Source organism: Palaemon carinicauda, unplaced genomic scaffold, assembly GCF_036898095.1.
Source record: "Palaemon carinicauda isolate YSFRI2023 unplaced genomic scaffold, ASM3689809v2 scaffold1394, whole genome shotgun sequence".
NCBI lineage: Eukaryota > Metazoa > Arthropoda > Malacostraca > Decapoda > Palaemonidae > Palaemon > Palaemon carinicauda.
In genome coordinates, this window is record NW_027168920.1 from 30,980 (window position 1) to 46,862 (window position 15,883).

The window sequence follows — 15,883 nt, forward strand, 5'->3', positions numbered from 1 at the left end:
TCAATTAAATTAAGTTCACAAGTGTATGATCAACAGTCATTACAAGCCTTTGGTTGACAACTTACATATTTTCCATCAATTTTCTACAATAAAAAAAAATCAGCATTGATCATATATTAGTTTTAATTCCATTTGACGGGCTGCAAATATGTATTACCTACTATTCACCTTTTCAATAAAGGTGAATGCTAAACCTATTATTTGGAAAGTAAACAACGACAGTTTTGCCTTTGATTAAAAGTAGTTATAATTGAACCTCTTTGAAAATGAAAAATAGAAACGTGAGTTTTGATTGATGAAAGACAATATATTTATAACGTTGTATTACTACAACAGGCCATATAAGAATTTAATATTTAGAATCCATAAACTGATAGAATTTTGTGTGTGGTTATTTTCCATATATATATATTCAAGGTTATATATATTGGTAATGATGTTAGATACAAATGAATTCATAAATGGTTAACTTTATTGTGATAGTATTTGAAGAATACATAAGTTAGAACATTTTAAAACCTTAAAAAGCCAATATAATATTATCATTCCGTAATATTTGAAATATATTCAAAGAATTCTCATTCATTATTACCTAAATGGAACAAGCATGGTCAACAATTCTTCAAGCTAAGTCAGACATTCAAAATAAAGAACTTAAATATAATTTCTCATCCAACAATTTCACCTGCTTTAGATTACCTTATAGTTTACAAAGAAAAGGTGGCACCTATTTTTACTTTTCTTAATATAATTCTCATTGTTGTCACAATTGTTGTCGGTAGCAAATTATTGAGGATCTCAACTTTACTAAAATTAAAGAAGTCGTCATTTGATTGTTGTTCTATTATTATTCACATGGTTCATGGTTTCATATAATTAATTCAAAAAAGAAAAAAAAAGCCACACATATCCCCTAATATCGAATTTGTAGAAAAATGCACATCCGTGTGCATTTTATTGTTTTGTATATTATATGAATTGTTTGGTTGTGGTAAATTTCTTTGTTTAAATTGTTTGCTCGGGAATGGTTTGGTTCTTTTATTTTGAAAAGCAAATGCCTCTACTTAGCATACCTTAAACTACCTCTAGGGACAATTTTAAAGCAAGAAACAAGCCATTCTTGAGCGATGTATTTAAAGTTTTACCAGGTTGTTCGCTGCTGGACACAAGACTGGGAAAACCGTTGTCAGTGGTGAATGATCTGAAGAAGGCAGTATGGAGAGGCCAGTGTAAGAAGCGCAGCAAGGCAGTCTTCTCCCGGATTAGAAGAATTTTTTTTGGCCGCCAAGAGACAATGGCTGTCATTCATTAGTGTAAGATCGGTGGCTCTTGACTTAGCCGCTCATGGATCACGTCATCGTCTGACCACCTTATACTACTCAAGAGCTCAAATAGAAGACTACCATCATCACCTCTACCATCGTCACTGCTTTTCTATGGACCTAAAAGACTGGCTATATGTTGAGGTAAGATTTGCATTAAGTTCGATGCATTTGCTTTGTGAACTTTCAACTATAGTTACGGTTTTATAACCTTTTGTCTTGCAACCAAACTCATATATATATAATAAAGTCTGAAGGGTCTCTTTTTAAGTTTTAAATTTGATCTTGACACTTATATTAGATTTATCAAATCGTTTATTGATCTAGGTTTCTTATTTTCCATAGATTAATATTAAAAGTTCGTTTGTTTTCTAAGATTTCGCATATATGCACATTGTTATGTTTGTAGCCCCTGGCGTTTCCAATTTATAATGTTTCATGCTATGGGTTACAGATCCTTCGGATGTTTCGAAAATTGAGGGGTAATAGTGCGGACCAAATGCAGTTTCTCTGGCGGAGAGAGAGAAAGTCCACGCTAAGTTTTTCCGAGATTTGAACTGATCAGGATCATCATATTCGCCAGTCATTCTTCGGATTGTGAATTGTCATAAATTTACCGTTTATTTGTAAATTGAATTAATTTTTTATGACTTATAATTTTGCCTCTCCTTAATTTATGTTACATTGCCCTCTCAATAATTGCTTTTCGAAAATGGCGAGGAGGATGGGATTGGTTGCGAGGTTCATTATTGCCTTGAGTATGTTTTCTCGATGAATTTTCGTGAGCTGGTTACGTTCCAGAGTCCCGTATCTCTTTAATATTTCACTGTATTGCTTTAAGTTTAATTTTGTTTATTAAGTTCTTAGAAAAAAGCCGCCGAAGAGCATTTCGCGCAGTTTTCGTTCAGCCCAAGTTACCAAGAAGTGTAATTTCATAGAAATGTTTGTTTTTTCGATGTCTGTAAGCGATGCTAACGAGCATATGAACATGTTGGTTGACCTTAAAGAAAAACTTGACAAAGTGAATAACGAGGTTTTGAAGGAAATTTGGGATAGCGCAGATAAAGACGACAACGGCGATGAATTGGTGAGTGAGGAAATGGATACTTGGTTCGTTTATGACGATCGTTTGAGTAAGTCTCTCTCTCCTTAAGACCACGGTGTCACTTTCGCCCGGAACCCTTTCTGATCGTTCGCGTTCTGAAATTTCACAGCTTAAATTACCTGAACTACCTTTACCGACATTTGGTAATCGAGAAGGTGAGGATATTTCGATGTTTTTGCGAGAGTTCGAAGCAACTATTGATAAGTATGATCTTAGTACTCACGTTAAATTTACTCTTCTTACGAGACAGCTTTCAGGTGACTCGCTTAAACTGGTAAACTTATTAGATTGTAGCAACCGTTCGTATGAAGAAGCTAAGAAATTATTACAGAAAGCGTTTGCAGATACTTTGTCTCAACAATGCAGGGTTATTAAGCAGTTATCGGAGTTGAAGCTAACGTATCAGAGTGATCCGTATGACTTTATCAGTAACATGAGAACAATTTGTAATCAATTTGAGGCTTTAAGCATAGATCAAAACGTAGTTTTACAGTATTTCATATGGAATGGGTTTAATGACTGTTTCAAGAATCGGTTAATGCATATTACTGGCTCGAATAAGCCCTCGTTGCAGCAAATAGATGAACATATCTTTACTGCTTTGGAAAGATATAAAAACATATCCAAGAAATTTAATGTGAAACAAGGTAATCTTGAGAAAAAGGTTGTGCCCAACTCAAATTGTTTAGCTTCTGCTGTTGTCAATGTTGAGAAGTCTAAAGTTAAAGAATGTTCTCTATGTTTGGCAGACAATAAAGGAGACATTGATCACTCAATTTTTAAGTGTTCAGTTTATGTAACTCCACAGAGTAAAATTTAAAAACTAAAGCAATTGAATTTTTGTACAAACTGTACTTACGATTCTCATAAAACTTCAGATTGCAGGTTTAAATTTAACCGAAAATGTAAAAATTGTAACAAGTGGCATTTCAGCTTTCTATGTAAATTTCGTAAAGACCCAAAAAGTACTGCTAATAACCTTAAGAATGATTCGGATAACCAAGAAGTGACTAACCAGACGGCAAAGGTGAATTGTAAAGAGAAATCGAACTCTAATTCTGTTGTTTCTAATTTAACTTGGTCTGATTTAGGAGTTTTAAGAATCTCTTGTAACCCGGTAACTGCTATGCCTTCATTTTCACTGAATGACAATGGGGATCGAGGTATAAAGGATTCAGGAAGTCAAGTAACTTTCATTGAGGAAGACTGGGCTAAGAGTATGCAGTTTGAAGTTGTTGATCCAAATTATTCTTTGGTGGTGAATGGTATTAATTCTTCAAAGCCGTTAGCCACTGTAGTATACAAGGTAAAGTTGAATGATAATTATTTTACTGCTATTGCCATGAAGTCTATTAATTTGAAATTACTTTTGCCAGGTATCTCTTAGGTAGCTCAAGTATTCAAGGATAAGGGCTATATATTAGCTGACAAGACTTTGCATATGTCTAGGGACAAAGTTGAAGATATAAAATTGCTTTTTGGAAATAATTCTCATTTAGTACAACAGAAGGATGTGCTGTTTGGAGGTAATTCTGAAGTGATTACCTCTGTTTACTTGGATTCACCCTTGGGAGTGATGCTAGTAGGTGACATTGAGAGGTATAAGCAAAATCTAGCTCTATTACCAGACAGGATAAAGCATTCTTCTGAAGTTTGTGTAAAGGGTGAGGGTCCCCTTGAAGTTGATAGTAATTTGGATATGGGTGGATTGTTTTTAGATTCGGTAGACTAATTTAAGTTTCCTGCTTGTGTTAATATTTCTGTTTTAAATAAGGGTCGGATTGTTGAAGCTGAACTTGAGAGAGCAGCAGAAGAAATTCTTTCCTCGAAGGCAGAAATTATTTCGTACAGTGATTCTAACGTATATGACGAAGATTTCACTGAGGAGAAAAAGTAGTAGAATTTGCTTTAGAAAATACAGATAGAGATGGTGATGGAAGGTTAATTATGCCTCTGTTATGGAATGGGAAAGTAGCTCATTTGCTTGGTAAGAATCAAAATCTGTCAAAAGCAATATTAAAATCAAATTTTAAGAAATTTAGCAAAAAGGATAATGCTTTTCAAATGATTGATGAGGTTTTTAAAGAACAGGAACAGCTAGGCATTATAGAGAGAGTATCTAACTTGGAGCAATTCTTGGAGGAAAACCCCCAACATAGCTTCCTGCCGCACATGCCAGTGTTCAAGATGGACCGAGTGTCGACAAAATGCCGTAATGTATTTTTGTCTAATTTGTGTGAATCTGACAAAGATAAACCTATAACTCTCTCACATAATCAAGCAATTTTTCCTGGTCCTTGTTTTAATAAGAAGATTTCAACTACTATTTTACAGCTAAGATTTAATGAAAAATTGTTACGTTTTGATATAAAAAAGGCATTTCTGATGATTAAGTTGGTGCCTTCAGATCAAAGTAGGTTACTCTTTTATTGGTATAGAAACGTATCTAAAAAGGACTATTCCTTAATTGTTTATAAACATTGCAGACTTCCCTTTGGTTTGCCATGTAGTCCAACTTTATTAATGTTAGCACTTTATAAAATTTTGATGTGGGATGTCCAAGGTGACAATATTGATGTAAAGGAATTGAAGACAGAGTTATATAACTTAGCTTACATGGATAACTTGGCTTACACGACCAATGATATAGACAGGTTGAAATGGGCTTATGAGAAACTTGACAGTATATTTTCTCCCTACAAATTTGAATTGCAGCAATTCATAACCAATGATGACTCGCTGCAGCAACAGGTAGATAAAGATAAGGAAAAGACTCCTACAAAAGTAAAATTGCTTGGTTTGCTTTGGGACAGAAACTGTGATACTCTTTCGGCAAGCAAGTTGGTACTTGATAAGGATGCAACGACCAAAAGACAAATTTTAAGTTCTATTGCAGCCAATTTTGATGTGTTCTCATTTCATGGTCCTTTATTAAACAGGGCTAGATTATTTATGCACTCGCTACAATACAGGAAAGAAGTTGGATGGGACGATAGACTCTCTGGTGAGGAGCTACGAGAATGGTCTAATATTTGCAAGCAAGTAAATGGTGTTCCTGAAATTGCAGTGAAGAGATTTGTTGGTCGCAAGAATGATCCTTTCCAAATTATTGCTTTTTGTGATTCTAGCAAGCATATATATGGAGTTGTGCTCTTTATCAAGAACTTGCGAACAAAGGAGGTAAGTTTCCTTCTGTCAAAAAATAGAATAATTGGACGCCAGTTAGAGTTAAATTCTATCCCTTCTCTTGAATTTCAATCTCTTGCTTGGTACAGAAACTATTGTTGACATTTATAAGGAACTTAGTGGTTCAGTGGGTGTCTCCCCCATAAACATTACAAAATTGGTAGTTTTCTCAGATAGTGCAGTTGCACTGAATTGGTTAAATTCTCGAACAAATAGGTTTGATAAATTAAAAAAACTAAGTATTTTTGTTATGAATATGTTACAAAGAATAGAGAATCTATGTGAAACGGTCCCTGTGACTTTCAAATTTTGTGCAGGTATGATAAATCCTGCAGATTGTACTACCAGGTCATTGTCATATAAGAGGTTAATAAAATCAAATTTCTTCACAGGACCTGATACCATTCATGATATCTTGGAAGATGACAGTTTGGATGTAACGATCCTAAATCTTTTAACCAATGTACTTGGAGTTTCAGAAGGCCACTGTGAGATAGGGTGTGTGACCGAGCCAGAGAGGGGAGGCATTTTGAATTCTACACTTGGAAATTCCGATTGGCTTCATTTGATTTCGGTCTACAAACATGTACTGACATTCATAAACAATGTCAAACTGAAGTTAAAGAACAAATCCGGCAAGTATGATTAGTTTGAGGTTTCCAGTAATGATGAAATTTCTTTGAATGCATGGCAAATGGTGATTTTGCAAGATCAACGCCAAAATTTTCCGGATGTTTTTAAATATTTTAGAGAAAGGAACCCTAAAATTAGAGATATGCCTAGCATAGTAAGTCAACTAAACTTATTCATTGAAAAGAAATCTGGTTTACTAACAGTTAAAAGTAAATTTCATATGTGGAGAGACTGTAGTTATGTATTCCCTATTCTTTTGGCCAAAAACAGTAAATTGACTGAAGAAATTATTAGAAATTTTCATGTTAAGTTAGCTAATTCTGGAATATATGCCACATTATCTGAGGCTAGGAAACAGTTTTGGATTCCTTGCAGTTTTTCTACTGTAAAGAAAGTCTTGAAAACTTGTGTTCACTGCCGTAGATTTAACGGTAGAACTATAAAGTTAAACCAGTCCCTTATAGAGAATTTCGGGTTTCTCCTTCAACCATACCTTACAGGTATATTTTCATTGATTATTTTGGACCTTACTGGGCTAGAACCGTTGAAACATTTTTAAGTGATAAGGATACACAATCCTATTTCAGGGAGAACAACATAAAACCTTTGAGCTTTCATCGGTACTATAAAGGCCACAGTGAACTTGGATCTTTAGTGGAATCTTGTGTGAAGATGGTCAAAAGGCTTATTGAAGGCTCTATTCGGAATATGGTCCTAGAATATTTAGATTTTGACTTTGCTGTACAAAATATTGTACATATAGTAAACCATCGACCAATTGCCTTTAAAGAATATTTGCGAAACAATGATGGGACTGAACCTGTTCCATCTCCTATAACTCCAGAAATTTTAGTTCAAGGTCATAAATTGAATTCCTTAAATATTATTCCCCATTTACATCCTTTACCTAGGGCAGATGATACTTGGGTTCCTGATATATCTCCCATTGACCATGTGAAGGACAGCCACAGGAAGTTACGAAAGGCTAGGGAAAGTATAATAGAGATATATAATAAAGAATTTGTTGTGCAGCTGGTGAATCAAGCCACTGACAAACGCAGTAGATACCAACCTGTTAATCATAAACTATTAGAAGTTGGAGACATTGTCCTCATTAAAGAACCCCTTCTTAAACCTACTAATTTTCCAATGGGTATTGTCAAAGAGATAAAACTGAACTCTTTAGGTGAAGTAACCGGTGCAACAGTACTCAAAGGGAAAAGTACGGAGGAGACTAAAAGGCACGTTTCATCCTTGATTCCATTGCTCTATAAACGGGAATATGAGGCTAAATTTAACGATAAAACACAATCGCCATGTGAGGATAAACTGAGCAAAGAAGATGAGGTTAAGGAGAGACCCAAGAGGCGAGCTGCCATGATTGGGAAAGATAAGGTAAAGAAACTATTGGATGACAGTCTAGCGTGATCTTTGATCGCTATATTGTAATTCAATTTTTTCCTAAAAAAATTGAATCCCCTCGCGAGAGTATAGAAAAATGCACATCCGTGTGCATTTTATTGTTTTGTATATTATGTGAATTGTTTGGTTGTGGTAAATTTCTTATGTTTAAATTGTTTGCTCGGGAATGGTTTGGTTCTTTTATTTTGAAAAGCAAATGCCTCTACTTAGCATACCTTAAACTACCTCTAGGGACAATTTTAAAGCAAGAAACAAGCCATTCTTGAGCGATGTATTTAAAGTTTTACCAGGTTGTTCGCTGCTGGACACAAGACTGGGAAAACCGTTGTCAGTGGTGAATGATCTGAAGAAGGCAGTATGGAGAGGCCAGTGTAAGAAGCGCAGCAAGGCAGTCTTCTCCCGGATTAGAAGAATTTTTTTTGGCCGCCAAGAGACAATGGCTGTCATTCATTAGTGTAAGATCGGTGGCTCTTGACTTAGCCGCTCATGGATCACGTCATCGTCTGACCACCTTATACTACTCAAGAGCTCAAATAGAAGACTACCATCATCACCTCTACCATCGTCACTGCTTTTCTATGGACCTAAAAGACTGGCTATATGTTGAGGTAAGATTTGCATTAAGTTCGATGCATTTGCTTTGTGAACTTTCAACTATAGTTACGGTTTTATAACCTTTTGTCTTGCAACCAAACTCATATATATATATATATATAATATTATATATATATATATAATATATATATATATATATATATATATATATATATATAATATATATATATATATATATATATATATATATATATATATATATATATATATATATATATATATATATATATAATATATATATATATAATAAAGTCTGAAGGGTCTCTTTTTAAGTTTTAAATTTGACCTTGACACTTATATTGGGATTATCAAATCGTTTATTATTCTAGGTTTCTTATTTTCCATAGATTAATATTAAAAGTTAGTTTGTTTTCTAAGATTTCGCATCTATGCACATTGTTATGTTTGTAGCCCCTGGCGTTTCCAATTTATAATTTTTCAATATTAAACTTACCCGATAATCATGTAGCTGTCAACTCCGTTGCCCGACAGAAATCTAAGGAGGGATACGCCAGCTATCACAATACTAGAAGGGGGTGTACTAACAGCGCCACCTGTGGCCAGGTACTCAAGTACTTCTTGTTGACACCTCCTCAATTATTCCTCTGTCGTGCCTCCGGCTAGACGTTCTGGGATACGCTCATGGTCTTCGAGTTTATTCTCGCTTATTTGGTGATGTATTCTCTTTGATTTACGGCTGTCGCATTACTGGAAACCTTCTGATATTAGCTAGATAGCTTTTATTTAATTCAGTTTAACGGTTAACGAATTTTTGCTTGTTTTTTGGATCTCCCTTTGACTTCTCTTGAAAACAAAATGTCTGACATTTCGCAAGCCCCCTCCCATAGACGTTGTAGGTCTTGCAATAGACGTATTCCGAAGGTCTCGGTAGATCCTCACACCGCTTGTTCTGACTGTAGGGACAGACCCTGTCAGTTAGAAAATCGATGTGAGGAATGCGCCGGTCTTTCGGAATTGGATTTTGTCCGACTTTTAAAGTATTCTTCTAAGTTAGAGAGAATTAGAGCTAGGAGGAGTTCTTCTCACTCTTCTTTATTTTCCTCATCTCATGATCCTCTTCCTGATCCTACCCCTGTAGTGGCTACCCCCGAACCTACTGTGTGCCCTCCGCCTGATATGTCAGTGGTTTTACGTGCTATTCAGGCTTTAGGCGATAAGGTAGAGTCAGTGGTAAGTGACCATAAGTCTCTGATGGCCGAAGTGAAAGAGTTGAAGGCCAAGAGTGCAGTGGGTGAAGTTAGTGCCAGTGCTGTGACGAGTGCTAGTGTCGGTGCAGTGCCTTGTACTAGTGTTAGTGCCAGTGTGGTGCGTGGGGATTTTTCTGTGCGAGCCAGTCGTTCTCCCAGTCCGGGACCTCTTGCAAGCTCCCAAGCCCAGGGGAGAAGCAATGTCGAAGGGCATAAGGGTTCGGCAGGCCTTGTTAGGCGCACAGAATCATCCTCAGTGGTTGCGGGCGTGTCTACCACAGACCGTCACTCCCACTTGCAGACGATTGAGCCCGTCTTCCGCTCGTCCGCTGATCTTCCCTCGGGGAAGAAACGTTGGTCTCAGGTCTCTAGACCGCTTAAACGCAGAGTCCAACCTTCGAGTGCTCAGCCAGGTTGCAGTCGTTGGCTCAGCTCTGACTCGCCTCAGTCTTCTAGCGATTGTACTCCGCCCAAGAGGAGTAAGGTACAACAGAGCTGCACCGGTGGTGCAACCACTGTTATGGCTTTACCTCAGTCTGCTAATGTCTCTGCTGATCCCAAGTGGTCTATGCTTCAGTCCATGCAAGCACAGCTTTCGGACCTGATGCGTGAGTGTCGTGCTGAGAGTGCTGCACCTCCTGCACCTGTGGTACACCTATCTCCTGCACCGGTTCAGCCTGTGCTGCACCCGCCTGCACCGGTGGTGCACCAACCTCCTGCACCCGTTCAGCCTGTGCTGCACCCGCCTGCACCGGTGGTGCACCTACCTCCTGCACCGGTTCAGCCTGTGCTGCACCCGCCTGCACCGGTGGTGCACCAACCTCCTGCACCCGTTCAGCCTTTGCTGCACCCGCCTGCACCGGTGGTGCACCAACCTCCTGCACCGGTTCAGCCTGTGCTGCACCCGCCTGCACTCGCTGCACCCAGTCGCAGCTCCATCTGCCAGGCGTACGATGTTGAACCAGTTTCTGTGTTCACTGTTCCCGGTGTTGTTCAGCATCAGCCTTCTTTAAGGCAACCTTCAGTTCACGCTCCACTTATACCACAGGAACAGGAACTTGCTGCACCTCCTCCTTCCACCTCTGTTGTTGTTCCTGCTCGTTCTGACTCTGCGGTTCAGCATTCGTTTCCGATCCCGTCGCCTCATTCTGGGGTTGAGATTTCGGATGATGAGGAAGCACACCTTGATCCCTCTTCGGACGTGGACGAATCCAGACCCTCTCCACAGTCTCTTGATTTTCGCAAGGTCTTGGCTCTTCTCAGGGAGGTTTATCCAGACCATTTTGTCTCAGCTATACCCCGCTCTCCACCATCTGAGTTTTCGCTGGGAGTGCAACAAGCTCAGTCTTCCTATACCAAGCTTGTCCTAGCTAGATCCTCCAAGAGGGCTTTTAGGATCTTAGGGGAATGGCTGCAGTCTAAGCAACTTCTTGGCAAGACTTCCTTCTTGTTCCCTCCAACGAAGCTCACTTCGAAAGCGAGCGTTTGGTATGCCACAGGGGAAGCACCAGGCTTGGGAATACCTGCCTCTGCCCAGGCTGACTTCTCAAGTCTGGTAGACTCGCCTCGAAGATCTGCTATGAGACGCTCAAAAGTGTGTTGGACCTTCTCGGACTTGGATCACTTGCTTAAAGGAGTGTTTAGAGCTTTTGAAATGTTTAATTTTCTCGACTGGTGCCTGGGGGCCCTCAGCAAGAAAACCTCCCATACGGACAAAGATTCTGCCATGCTGTTAATGTCCTGTATGGATAAGGCCATCAGAGATGGATCGGGCGAGCTAGCGTCCTTGTTTGTATCAGGGGTTTTGAAGAAAAGGGAACAGCTGTGTTCTTTCCTTTCCGCCAGCATTACCCCTTGCCAACGTTCACAACTTCTGTTTGCTCCTCTTTCGAAGTTTATTTTTCCCGAAGAGCTCATTAAAGATTTGTCGGCTGCTTTGATACAGAAGGACACGCACGATCTTGTAGCTTCTTCGGCTCGTAAGTCTAAGGCTCCCACCTCAGCCCCTAAGACTTACCGCTCCCCAGTGGCTGATACCCCTGCGACTAGATTCATTCCGCCCTTTCGTGGTAGAGCCCCCAGCCGAGGAAGCTCCCGTCCAGACTCTTACAGAGGCAAGTCCAGGAAAGGATCCAAGCCATCCAAAGGAAAACACTGACTCTCCGATTCTCCAGACGACAGTAGGAGCCAGACTCAAGACCTTCTGGCGAGCTTGGGAGATGAGAGGTGCAGACGCACAGTCTGTCAGTTGGCTGAGGTTCGGTTACAGGATTCCATTCTTCCTTCAACCACCTCTGACCACTTCGCCCATCAACCTCTCTCCCAACTACAAAGAGGAGGACAAGAGGCTAGCTTTGCACCAGGAGGTGTCGCTTCTTGTGCAGAAGAAGGCTGTGGTTGTAGTCCGGGACCATCAATCCCCGGGCTTCTACAACCGCCTCTTTCTTGTGGCCAAGAAGACAGGAGGTTGGAGACCTGTGCTGGACGTCAGCGCTCTCAACGAGTATGTCACCAAGCTGACGTTCACGATGGAGACAACCAAGTCGGTCTTGGCAGCGGTCAGACAGGAGGACTGGATGGTCTCATTGGACTTGAAAGATGCTTATTTTCACGTTCCGATTCATCCAGACTCCCAACCTTTCCTAAGATTCGTTTTCGGAAAGGTCGTCTACCAATTCCAAGCCCTGTGTTTTGGCCTAAGCACAGCTCCTATGGTCTTTACCCTTCTGATGAGGAATGTGGCCAAATTCCTTCACTTGTCAAACATCAGAGCCTCCCTCTACCTAGACGACTGGCTGTTGAGAGCCTCCTCGAGTCGTCGTTGTCTGGAGAATCTTCATTGGACTTTAGACCTTATCAGAGACCTGGGTCTATTAGTCAATTTGGAAAAATCTCAACTCATTCCCTCACAATCCATCGTGTATCTGGGAATGGAAATTCAGAGTCAGAGTTTTCGGGCTTTTCCATCGGCCCCCAGGATAAGCCAAGCCCTAGAGTGCATCATGAGCATGCTGAAGAGGAACAGTTGCTCAGTGAGACAGTGGATGAGTCTCACAGGGACTCTCTCGTCCCTAGCCCTGTTTGTCGAGCTGGGCAGACTCCACCTCCGCCCTCTTCAATTCCACCTTGCAGCTCATTGGGACAAGAGTTCTACCCTGGAAGCAATCTCTATCCCTATCAACCAAGAGATGAAGACCACTCTCCTGTGGTGGAAGCACAACCTCCTTCTCAGAGAGGGTCTATCCTTGGCCATTCAGACCCCCAATCTTCATCTCTTCTCAGATGCATCGGACTCGGGCTGGGGTGCAACCTTGGACGGAAAGGAATGCTCCGGAATGTGGAACGAGGAACAACGTTCTCTCCACATCAACTGCAAGGAACTGCTGGCAGTTCATCTAGCCCTGTTGAACTTCAAGTCCCTCCTGCTAGGCAAAGTGGTGGAGGTGAACTCGGACAACACCACAGCCTTGGCTTACATCTCCAAGCAAGGGGGGACCCATTCGAGGAGCCTTTACGAGATCGCAAGGGACCTCCTCATTTGGTCAAGAAGTCTAAACCTCTCTCTAGTCACGAGGTTCATCCAGGGCAATATGAACGTGTCAGCAGATCGTCTGAGCAGAAGGAATCAGGTCATTCCCACGGAATGGACCCTCCACAAGAGTGTGTGCAACAGACTTTGGACCTTGTGGGGTCAACCTACCATAGATCTGTTTGCCACCTCCATGACCAAGAGACTTCCTCTGTTTTGTTCTCCTGTTCCAGACCCTGCAGCAGTTCATGTGGATGCCTTTCTACTGAACTGGTCCCATCTCGACCTGTACGCATTCCCTCCGTTCAAGATAATCAACAAGGTTCTGCAGAAATTCGTCTCGCACGAAGGGACACGGCTGACGCTGGTTGCTCCCCTTTGGCCTGCAAGAGAATGGTTCACAGAGGTACTACAATGGCTAGTAGACTTCCCCAGGACTCTACCTCTAAGAGTGGACCTTCTACGTCAACCTCACGTAGACAGGTTACATCCAAACCTCCACGCTCTTCAACTGACTGCCTTCAGACTGTCGAAAGATTCGCTAGAGCTCGAGGCTTTTCGAAGGAGGCAGCCAGGGCTATTGCCAGAGCAAGAAGGGTTTCCACTCGTAGGGTCTACCAGTCTAAGTGGGAGGTCTTCCGAAGCTGGTGTAGAGCCAATTCAATATCCTCTACCAATACCTCTGTGACCCAAATAGCTGACTTCCTGCTTCATCTTAGGAATGAGAGATCCCTTTCAGCTCCTACGATTAAGGGATATAGGAGTATGTTGGCCTCAGTTCTCCGCCATAGAGGTTTGGACCTGTCTTCCAACAAGGACCTTCAAGACATTCTTAAGTCTTTTGAGACGTCTAAAGATCGTCGTCTTTCCACTCCAGGCTGGAATTTAGACGTAGTCTTAAAGTTCCTTATGACTTCTAGGTTCGAACCTCTCCAGTCAGCTTCATTCAAGGACCTTACCCTCAAGACTCTTTTTCTCGTTTGCCTGGCAACAGCTAAGAGAGTCAGTGAGGTTCATGCCTTCAGCAAGAACATTGGTTTCACGACCGAGTCTGCTACATGTTCTTTCCAGCTTGGATTCCTAGCAAAGAACGAACTTCCTTCACGTCCTTGGCCTAGATCGTTCGAGATACCTAGCCTTTCCAACATGGTAGGTAACGAACTTGAGAGAGTTCTTTGCCCTGTCAGAGCTCTCAAATATTATCTCAAGAGGTCTAAACCTCTCCGAGGACAGTCAGAAGCCTTATGGTGTGCCATCAGGAAACCCTCGAGACCCATGTCCAAGAATGGGCTTTCGTATTATATAAGGCTTCTGATTAGAGAAGCACATTCTCACTTAAAGGAGGAAGACCTTGCATTGCTGAAGGTAAGGACCCACGAAGTAAGAGCCGTAGCTACTTCGATGGCCTTTAATAAAAACCGTTCTCTGCAGAGTGTAATGGATGCAACCTATTGGAGGAGCAAGTCAGTGTTTGCATCATTTTATCTGAAAGATGTCCAGTCTCTTTACGAGAACTGCTACACCCTGGGACCATTCGTAGCAGCGAGTGCAGTAGTAGGTGAGGGCTCAGCCACTACATTCCCTTAATCCCATAACCTTTTTAACTTTTCTCTTGAATTCTTTTTGTTGTTTTTATGGTTGTTACGGTAGGCTAAGAAGCCTTCCGCATCCTTTTGATTTGGCGGGTGGTCAATTCATTCTTGAGAAGCGCCTAGGTTAAAGGTTGTGTAGAGGTCCTTTAGTAGGGGTTGCAACCCTATATACTTTAGCACCTTGGGTTGATTCAGCCTCCAAGAGGAACGCTGCGCTCAGTAAGGAAGACGAACTTAAAAAAGAGGCAGAGTAACGGTTCAATTCGACTTCCTTACCAGGTACTTATTATTTCATTTGTTATTAGAGATAACTGTTATATGAAATTTGGGGATACTTGGCTATCCTTTAATCTTGTTCACTGGTTTTCACCCACCCCCCTGGGTGCGAATCAGCTACATGATTATCGGGTAAGTTTAATATTGAAAAATGTTATTTTCATTAGTAAAATAAATTTTTGAATATACTTACCCGATAATCATGATTTAATTGACCCTCCCTTCCTCCCCATAAAGAACCAGTGGGATCGAGGAATAATTGAGGAGGTGTCAACAAGAAGTACTTGAGTACCTGGCCACAGGTGGCGCTGTTAGTACACCCCCTTCTAGTATTGTGATAGCTGGCGTATCCCTCCTTAGATTTCTGTCGGGCAACGGAGTTGACAGCTACATGATTATCGGGTAAGTATATTCAAAAATTTATTTTACTAATGAAAATAACATGTTTCATGCTATGGGTTACAGATCCTTCGGATGTTTCGAAAATTGAGGGGTAATAGTGCGGACCAAATGCAGTTTCTCTGGCGGAGAGAGAGAAAGTCCACGCTAAGTTTTTCCGAGATTTGAACTGATCAGGATCATCATATTCGTCAGTCATTCTTCGAATTGTAATAAATTGTCATAAATTTACCGTTTAATTGTAAATTAAATTAATTTTTTTATGACTTATAATTTTGCTTCTCCTTAATTTGTTACATTACCCTCTCAATAATTGCTTTTCGAAAAGAATTCGCTCAGCCATAGGAATATTCAGGGACGTAGGAGCGTTTTTGGGTGAGTGTGCATGAAGCTTGAAATGGTATTGACGACGAAACTCCCCAAGATGCGATATCCTGGCATCAGACAGCAGATTTAAGCAAATACAAAATCATAGTAATTGGGAGATTTTTACGTGGCCAATTCCATTTTGTACACAGTGACCATCATAAAGTACCGGTAGGCATGCTTGATGAATTTATCAAAATATATTAACGATGGTAATTCCTTGCTATAAA

The 15,883-nt window shown here is 40.6% G+C and overlaps 1 long non-coding RNA gene across 1 annotated transcript; it reads left to right on the top strand.

Annotated features, from left to right (window-relative positions):
- Positions 1-1,023: 1,023 nt before the first annotated feature.
- LOC137635543 (uncharacterized) lies at positions 1,024-15,565 on the top strand. The gene is made up of 3 exons (XR_011042706.1): positions 1,024-1,466; positions 1,777-8,276; positions 15,354-15,565. It is a non-coding gene; the product is annotated as an uncharacterized lncRNA (long non-coding RNA).
- The last annotated feature ends 318 nt before the right edge of the window (positions 15,566-15,883 follow it).